An 8,544-nucleotide genomic window follows, 5' to 3' on the forward strand; every position below is an offset into this window, starting at 1 on the left:
GAGATTTTCCATTCAGTTCTTTAACTTCATAATTTCTCCCATTTGTCTTAACTACTGTACAATTAAGAGAAAATTGCAGTCTCTTCTGATATCGGCTTTGATCTTTTCTTTCTTTCCTCTCTTTTTAATGGCCTTTTGTTTTCTTAATGAACGGTGGCCTTGCTGTCCTCTCATAGCTCATCGGGTCTTCTGTCACTAGTGTTCAGTGCATCAAATGCGTTCTTGAAGTTCACATGGGATAGACACATGGTTGTATTTTGGCTCTCATGGAATTTAAAAAAAAATTTCTTCGGTTTCAGCCTCAACTTACAAGGGAGTCATTGGTGGTATTTTCTATAGTTGGTCCCTGGTCTGGTTTTAGTTGCTGATATTGAGCTTCTTCATCATGTCTTCCCACAGATGAAGTCATCTTGGTTTCTGTATATGCCATTTGTACGGGCCATGCATATAGTTGCAGTTCGTGTTATTGAAAAAAAGTATTTGCTATACTGATCAGAAGGACTTGTGTACTGCACAAAAATATTCATGGTGAAACCAGGATGGGCTATTTGACTGAAACACTTTGTGATTAATGAATTTTGGCTGAGTCATAGCTATGAGTCCTAAGGTAGTACCAACCAGATTGTTTTCTTAGTCTTTCTTGAAGTGTCAAAAGGTTTAGAAACATGGGAGAATTCAGGAAGTCTGTTAATTTAGTCTTCATTTTCTATTTTCAAACCTCCTTTGATTGTAATAACTGTTATGCTATTGTTAAAATATGTTATAGTGGCTTCTTTTTCTCATATTTTCTCCTTTGTGTGGTGACACTCATTTTCATAAAGGCAAAGGTAAGGCTTTAAAATTGATGTTACAGGTTTTAGCCAAGTGCTTCCTGAAAAATCACTCTCATCTTTCCCTGCTCCTGCACTTTGGGGAGTGACAAGGACAGTGCCAGACTGTTTGGCGTTTAAAAATTTACTGGTTTGTTTACTACCTGATATATGATATTGATCCCTTGCTCACTGCCAGTGGAAACAAGCAATCCTCAGTGAGGGCTGTCGTAACTCAACTGAATCAACCTTCCTGCAAGTACAGCTTTCTCTTCATCTAGACACGTACATGTTTATATAAAACTCATAGCCATATCAAAATTTAAAAATGGTTATCCGGATGAAAGTTTGAAGAGCAAACTGGCTTTCCATTTCCAACAAGGCAGACACATTTGTTTTGTGATCTTGATTACAATCCTCAAAAAGTAACAGCGCTCTTACCACTTCCTCTCCTGTGTTCATTATTTCCATGTCTCCTTCTCCTCGTTTCCTGCCTGCCTTCTGAGTTGTGAGCTTGTTCCACAGTTTTCTCTCACTCTATCTAGAACTGTGTAATCCCTCTCAGAGTGGTTGGTAGTAACCACACACCACTTTTGAGAAGCCTTCAAAATGTTCAAGAACCTTTTCCCATGAAATTTTTGAAGCCTCCTTGTAGTTCCTCTGACCTCAGGGCTGACTGTGCATGGCAGGGGTCACATGGTCCATTAGTCTTTTGCATTAGCTGCTTCCTTGGGGCCTTGCTTTTCTTCACTCTGCTCTGGATAGGGAAGACCCATCATTGCACTTCAGATGGTGGCTACCAAACTGTTAAGACCCCAGTAGCTATCAATCAAAGTAGGACATAGAACATGTTATCTGTGGACTAGGTTATGCCAAGACTCCTGGAAAAGCTCTCAGTCTGTGATCTCATTTCTCCAGGTCTACCAACTCATTATGTTCGCTATGACTAAGACATTTTTATAACTTTGCTCTCTTATATTCACAGATATACTTGCAGCACAAAGAAAGGCATATGCAGAAATAGCCTCTTGCAAACCATTTCATAATCATTAGAAAACCCTTTGTTCTTTTTCACTCCACCAATGTTTCCAATTAGCAATTTCCTACTTCAGTGCCAAAATGTCTTTGCATGTGTTTCATTCTGTAAATGTGACACTGAAATAAAGGGTGTGGTTTATGGTCCTTAACAATCTTGTTTGGCTCTAGTATAATTCTTTGCGATAACTCTCTTGCTGGCAGACTGTATTTGAAATGTGTGCAAAATGTATTATTATTTTCTAATCTCAACTGGGCCAAGAACCGGATCCTTACTTTCCACTATATTTTATAGACGCCAGTTTATATTAAATTTACATCAGTAGTTGATCTTCCTTGAAATTCTGGTCTTGCTTTCTTTTTACATATAGTCCTTTCAGATTCTGAAGTCTGCTTCTCACTAGAACACAATTTGAACTGGAACATATACATTGTGTAGTTTATTTTGGCTTGAATAATTTTACTTTGCAACATTCTCTTCCTATTTCTTATTTATTTATTTTACCTCCTTTGACAGTTCAAGACAGTTAGCAATAGCGTGACATAATAAGTACAGAGTTGTCTTCACCGCACTTTTTCTAACCAAGAAACTACTCAGATCAATCTATAGTTCAATCATTTACAATTGAATGGTAAAGTCAAGACCCATGGGTAGCTTTTAATATATGTTGCACTAAAGAATATAAGGAAGCTATTGGTCATCAGTCGTTGTTGTTCTTGTTGTTAGGTATAACGGAATTGAATCAGACCCATAGAGAGCCTACACACAACAGGCCTAAACATTGCAAGGTCCTGCATCATTCTCACAATTGTTCCTAAGCTTGAGCCCATTGATGGAGACCCGGTATCAATCCATCTCATTGAGCACCTTTCTCTTTTTTTTGCCATCCCTCCGCTTTACCAAACAAAATGTCCTTCTCCGGGGACTGGTCTCTCCAGACAATATGCTCATGTAAGATGGAAGTCTTGCCATTGTCTCCGGACAATATGTGAGATGGAAGTCTTGCCGTCCTTACCTCTAAGGAGCACGCTGGCACTGCTTCTTCCAATCGAGACCTCTTTGTTGTTCTAACAGTCCACAGTATTTCAATATCTTTCCCTGCACCACAATTCAAATGCACCAATTCTTCTCCGGTCTTCCTTAGGCAATGTCCAATTTGCACATGCATATAAGGAAGTTGAAAATACCAAGGCTTAGGTCAGGCATATCTTAGTCCCCAAAGTAACACCTTTGCTCCTCAGTACTCTAAAGAGGTCTTGAACCGCAGATTTACCTAATGCAATTCACCTTTTGATCTCTTTTTCTCCCTTGGAGAACTATTTATTCAATACATTTCACTTTTCTCTAACTTAGAATTTTTCCATCTTACATGGTTTTTCCCCGGAGTTAATTTAGGAACTTGTCATTTTCTCATAATAAACACTACGGTGTTCCCATAAACTGCATTCTCTGATTTTCTTGTCAGCTTGCTTCAAGGAAATCCATGTATTTAAGATGCTTCCTTGCAGTTTGGCCCATATCAAATGATGGTTCAAGTCAAAGATCTGAGCAGCAAACTGAGCTGGTCCTTCTGGAGAAAGGATAGTTGAAGAGCCGAGGCCAGTGGGTAGCTGAAGAGAAGACCGCACCTCCTGAGCTGCCCAGTCTGGTGTGAGTGGAGGACAGCTGATTACTGGATATGCAGCGTTACCAGACATCACTAGTCCCAAACCATTGCTCCTGCCCGCTACCACCACAAAGCAGTAGGAATGCTGTCCCCTTCTCACTCAGCTTTAATCCTCAGAACTCCATCTGGGCCCTGATGGGCAGATGGTACTCGAAGTTCACATGGGGCGCCAAAATTTCCACAAGTCTTCTTGATTTTTTCAGTGACGGACATCAGAGGTCGAACCCATCAATACTACAACCCTGCACTGACTCTGTGATTTCAGAAGCAGCTCTACTCTTTCTGCAACCCAGTCAAAATTTTAGGAGTTAGTTTTTTGAGGTCACGATAGGACTGCTTGTCCTTCTGTTGGCTTCAATCTCCGGATAGCCAGAGCTCCAGGAATCGCTATCAATAACATCAGCAAGAATCATTTCTTTGGTGGTTACATCAGCACCAAATTCAATCTTCATGTCAACCAATGTGCAGTCCTGGGGCCACTAAGACTTTTCCAAGATTTCAAAAATGGCCTGTGTGGCATGATTCATGATGTCCACTTTGGTGTGTCCTATCTCAAGTCCAGCAAACCAAAATTTGGCAGCAATTCGCTGCTCCTCAGACCACTGTGGGTCATTATTGGCATCATCCTTGAAAAACATCTCCACTTTGGGTGGGTAAAACTTGTAGCCTTTCTTGACGCCACGGTTTCTTTTGAGAAAAGAACCAGTTGCTATTCTTCTACATATCCACTCAAGGGGAATCATTTCACACTGCGGGGCAATGAAAGCCCCTCCCCCCCATGTCTTGGTGAACACAGTTTTGATACCTGCATCCTGTAACAACTGCAAAATACAACTGGTGATTTTATGGGAAGTCGCGGCTTTGCCTTCCAGGTGGTTCTTTCCAGCTGCACTCCCTGCTGTAGTCTGGCCCTTGGACGGCAGGAGGACTTTCTCTGGGTGATGGACCAACTCAGAGACTTCTTTTGTTCCCTCCCCATAGAGCTTTGGACCAAGGACCACCACCCCAGAGGTCACCACTATCTTCAGTAGGCTGGGGGCTGTGACCACGTGAAGTGGAGAAGCTGGGATGACATCTTTTGATCTCTTGACCGCTACTTGCATGAACATTGATTGTGGATACAAGCAAAACAAAATCTTTGACAACTCCAACCTGTCCTCCATTTATCATGATGTCACCTATTGTGAGGATTGGGGTCTTCTCTACATTAAGCTGAAAGTGTAGTCCTTGAATTTCATCAGCAAGTGCTTTAAGTCTGCCTTGGTCTCAGGATACCGTGACATCAGAGGACAATGTTAAATAGATTGATTACCATTCTTTCAGAACCATGGACAGCTATAAGCTCCTTTGCACTAATCGAAAACAAATTGGATAGTAAAATGAAAAACCTAAAGGCTCTTGGGTATGTCACTATGTTTAATGCTTTAAAATTTAAGACACCCTAATTCACCCATGCATTTTTTTTTCATTGACAGGGAGATTGGATCTACTTTTACAGAGAGTTTTCGTAGGAACATAGGAGGAGTCAATAGTTAGTAGGCTGACCAAGAATACCACCCTAGAGCCCTCATGGCTGATAAAACTTGTCGGAAGGGCCTTGATATGGCTCTGTCTGTCTCAAGGAGGCTATTTGTTGATAAATGTTACTGGGACTTGACTCAATAACAGTACATGTTGAGGCCTCGTGATTTAACTTGCTACAACGTGTGGTTGTATGCCAACTTTCCATGGGTCATGAGAAAGACGAAAGAAAGGAAGCTGTGAGAGAAGTAGAAAAGATGAAAATTGTGCCAGTCAGCTTGAAGAGGTAGTGAGAGACTGCTGGTCTGTTTGATGCAGAATGTCTTGGGAATCAGTCCAAGCAAAGAAGAAAAATTTCATAATCTGCTTATAAACACGCAAACAAAGGCTATTTTACCTATCGTAAAACATATGAATACTTTATGGTTGGGATAAAAATTGCTTTAAGCAGTGCTTAAATTCATCTATAACTTCCTAGTAAAGAACTTACCATTCTCCAAGATAACATGTAAGCAAACAACAACAACAACAATAAAAAACAACCCCAAAACAAACATGTAAGCACTAGGGGCCTGCTTTAAATTCTTGGGATATTCTATTCTGTTATTTTTTATCCTGGTTTTCCATTATCTATGCTCAATTACCCCAAACAATTGCCCTTTCCTACTGCCTTTTCTCCCCCTTGGTCGTTATATTCCTGTGCAGCTTGTAATTGGGAATGTCCTGCTTCGTGTGAAAATGTAGCTGGCAGCTCTTTGGAAAGCAGAACATCTAATTGGCTAATTTGGCAACAGCTTGGTTTTGAGTCTAGCAGGAAGGGTTGGTTTTTGGATGGAAAGAGAATTAAATACTCAAATTCCCAAGCTGTCAGTTAGCAGATGCTTGTTCAAATAGGAGAACAAAGAACATTCTGGAACAAAGTTGAGAGCTCTGGGTGGGTTGTCTGTTGGAAGCAAAACTGTGTTGGCTCAGAAGCAAATGCTCAACCCCATGTGTGGTGTAATGTTCTGTAACAACCCCCTTACCTTTCTACCGACAGTGCCTTTGGCCTGCTGAGACCATCGGACTCGAAAGGAGATATTTCCGGCTATAAAACCCAACTTTTTGTTCTTGCTGTGTACCTGGACACCATCATCATCGAGCTGGTTACACTAGGCAGCATCAGTATCTTTTGCCTTTACAATGGCAAAGAAGAACATGGGAGACAAGTTGCTGTCAGGTTCTGTCGAGTTGATTCTGACTCATAGTGTCCCTGTGTACAATACAATGAAACAATACTCCAGTCCTGCGCCATCTCACACAGTTTGTCTTTCAGCCCTTTGTTGTAGCCATCGTGTCAGTCCATCTGCTTGAGGTTCTTCCACATTTTCACTAATCCTTTGCTTTACCAAGCATAGTAAGGCTTGGAAGAATGTCTAGATATTATTGGTGACCTCCTGCTTTCAGTGAATCTGTGCACTGTTTTCTTTTTCCATTTATAAAATCTATTATACATTCAAATCCTATCTACACTCTGACCACATCTTACTTCCTCCATTTATCATTCTTCTAGTCTAAATCACCATCAAATGCCACTTCTATTAATAACCCCTGGAAGCAAGCTCTGCTCCGATTCTGCCTCTTTTCAACCCTTCATCCAGGCCAATCCTCTCATATCATATCACACGTCTGCTAAAAATGCCACAACGACTTCTTAGTATACTTAAGATAAAAGCTCATGTTCTTTTACAGTCATTTACAGATGCCCTTTCTAACTTGGTCTATCAATCACTCTCTGACCTCCACTACTCTTTTTCTCCAGTGCAGGCACATTGGCCTCGTTTGATGCTTGCACCACCGAGTCTTCAACCTGAAGGCATCTTTGACTTGAATTGCTTTGTCTCATTCTACTTCCTTCTCTATTTATTTTTCTCCTTTGCACTCAATGTTATATATTTTAAATATTTACATTGTTTATTGAGGAGTCCTGTTGGTGCAGTGGTTACACATTGAACTGCTAACCACAAGGTGAGCAGTACGGAACCACCAGTCTCTCCATGGGAGAAAGACGAGGCTTTCTACTCCCATAGAAATGTAATTTTGGAAACCCACAGAGGTAGTTCTACTGTGACCTACAGGATCACTGTGAGTCAAAATTGACTCGATGGCAGTGAGTTTTTATACTGTTTATTGTCTTTCCACTAGAATGCAATCCAGTTCCCCTATCTGGCCTGTGGATTTTCTTTGCTCCTATATTAGTACTTTGTATCTTTGAGGCATTCAGTTTGATATCTTTGTATCAGAACTATCATTTGGGATGCCTCCTTTCCCCCACATCCAACATCAATAGAGCAGATAAATATAAAAATTACAAAATTCTTTTATACTACTCAGAGGAAAGGGAAAATACTAGGGGCATCAAAAGTTGATGGAGGAGCTAACAACAATAATTAAGAGAAGAAAATTCTTCTTATTATTAATTGATATTTAATACATATATCATATCATTCCATATTTTAACCTTGTTAAGTAAAATATTACAATTGCTAACACAATAAGTTTCCAAACATTCTTTTTCTACATGGACTCTGACACAATCTCCCTTTTGCCCCACCTCCAAATGAAATATTCTGAAATCGATGTGGGGACAATGGCACAAATTTTAATGTGATTGAATTATTACGTTCTATAAAAAAAAGTTAATGAAAAAATGGAATGAAAAGATAACAGAAAAGTTTTAAGGACTTGTTGAAGCCCCTTAATATTCTCAGATTAAGGTAGCCTCCCTTTCAGCAAGCAGGTCTCTTATTAGGTGGAGCCATAGAGGATAAAGAATTCAGTGTTTTTGTTTATGCAGAAGAAGGATGGGAAAGACATTTAGGCAGAACCAGGTTCACTCCAGATCCCTATTGGGAAACCGAACAGCTCCTCCTGATTCTGGTCAAATTCTCAACAATGGAGTAAGATTGTTAATTCTCAGAAGAGGCTTATGTTTCTGTATTTCTCCATTCTTATCTTCTAGACTTGTATCTGATGAGAGTGGGAGGATTACATGGACTCTTATGAGGCCAGTCATGTAATCATCCATCCCTTTGCCTTCAGCTTCGGGGCCCACAGCCTGCCTTTGAAGTTTTATCTTGGGAAATGGATGATCTGAGTGCCTTATTAGACTTTTAGCTTTTCATTATAGAGACTAACTCAATGCTCAATAAGCCATAAATGTGTGTAGACTCAACTCTTGCTTACAGAACAAACCACAACAAAAACCAATCGTCAAACAGTTTTACTGAGTGAAGGGCTCCAAAGAGCTGGGATAGAGAGGCTGACCCCGAGGACAACGGGCTGGGTGATAAAACGGGTCTTTGCTCTTTGCTCGTGTACTTTTCCCAACAAAAACTGAAAAATCATCTATTTTTGCAAATGGCTTGTTTTTAGGAAAAAAAGACTAAAATATGATATAGTGCAAAGCATTTGATTTCTGGCACAAGGTAAACACAAATATTAACCCTTAAAATTAAATATATTATAGCAAT

At 40.1% G+C, this 8,544-nt stretch overlaps 1 pseudogene; it reads right to left on the reverse strand.

Annotated features, from left to right (window-relative positions):
- Window positions 1–3,236: 3,236 nt before the first annotated feature.
- On the reverse strand, window positions 3,237–6,917 carry LOC142456161 (bifunctional phosphoribosylaminoimidazole carboxylase/phosphoribosylaminoimidazole succinocarboxamide synthetase pseudogene; annotated as a pseudogene).
- Window positions 6,918–8,544: the final 1,627 nt, after the last annotated feature.

This window comes from Tenrec ecaudatus, chromosome 9, assembly GCF_050624435.1.
Source record: "Tenrec ecaudatus isolate mTenEca1 chromosome 9, mTenEca1.hap1, whole genome shotgun sequence".
NCBI classification, from domain to species: Eukaryota; Metazoa; Chordata; class Mammalia; order Afrosoricida; family Tenrecidae; genus Tenrec; species Tenrec ecaudatus.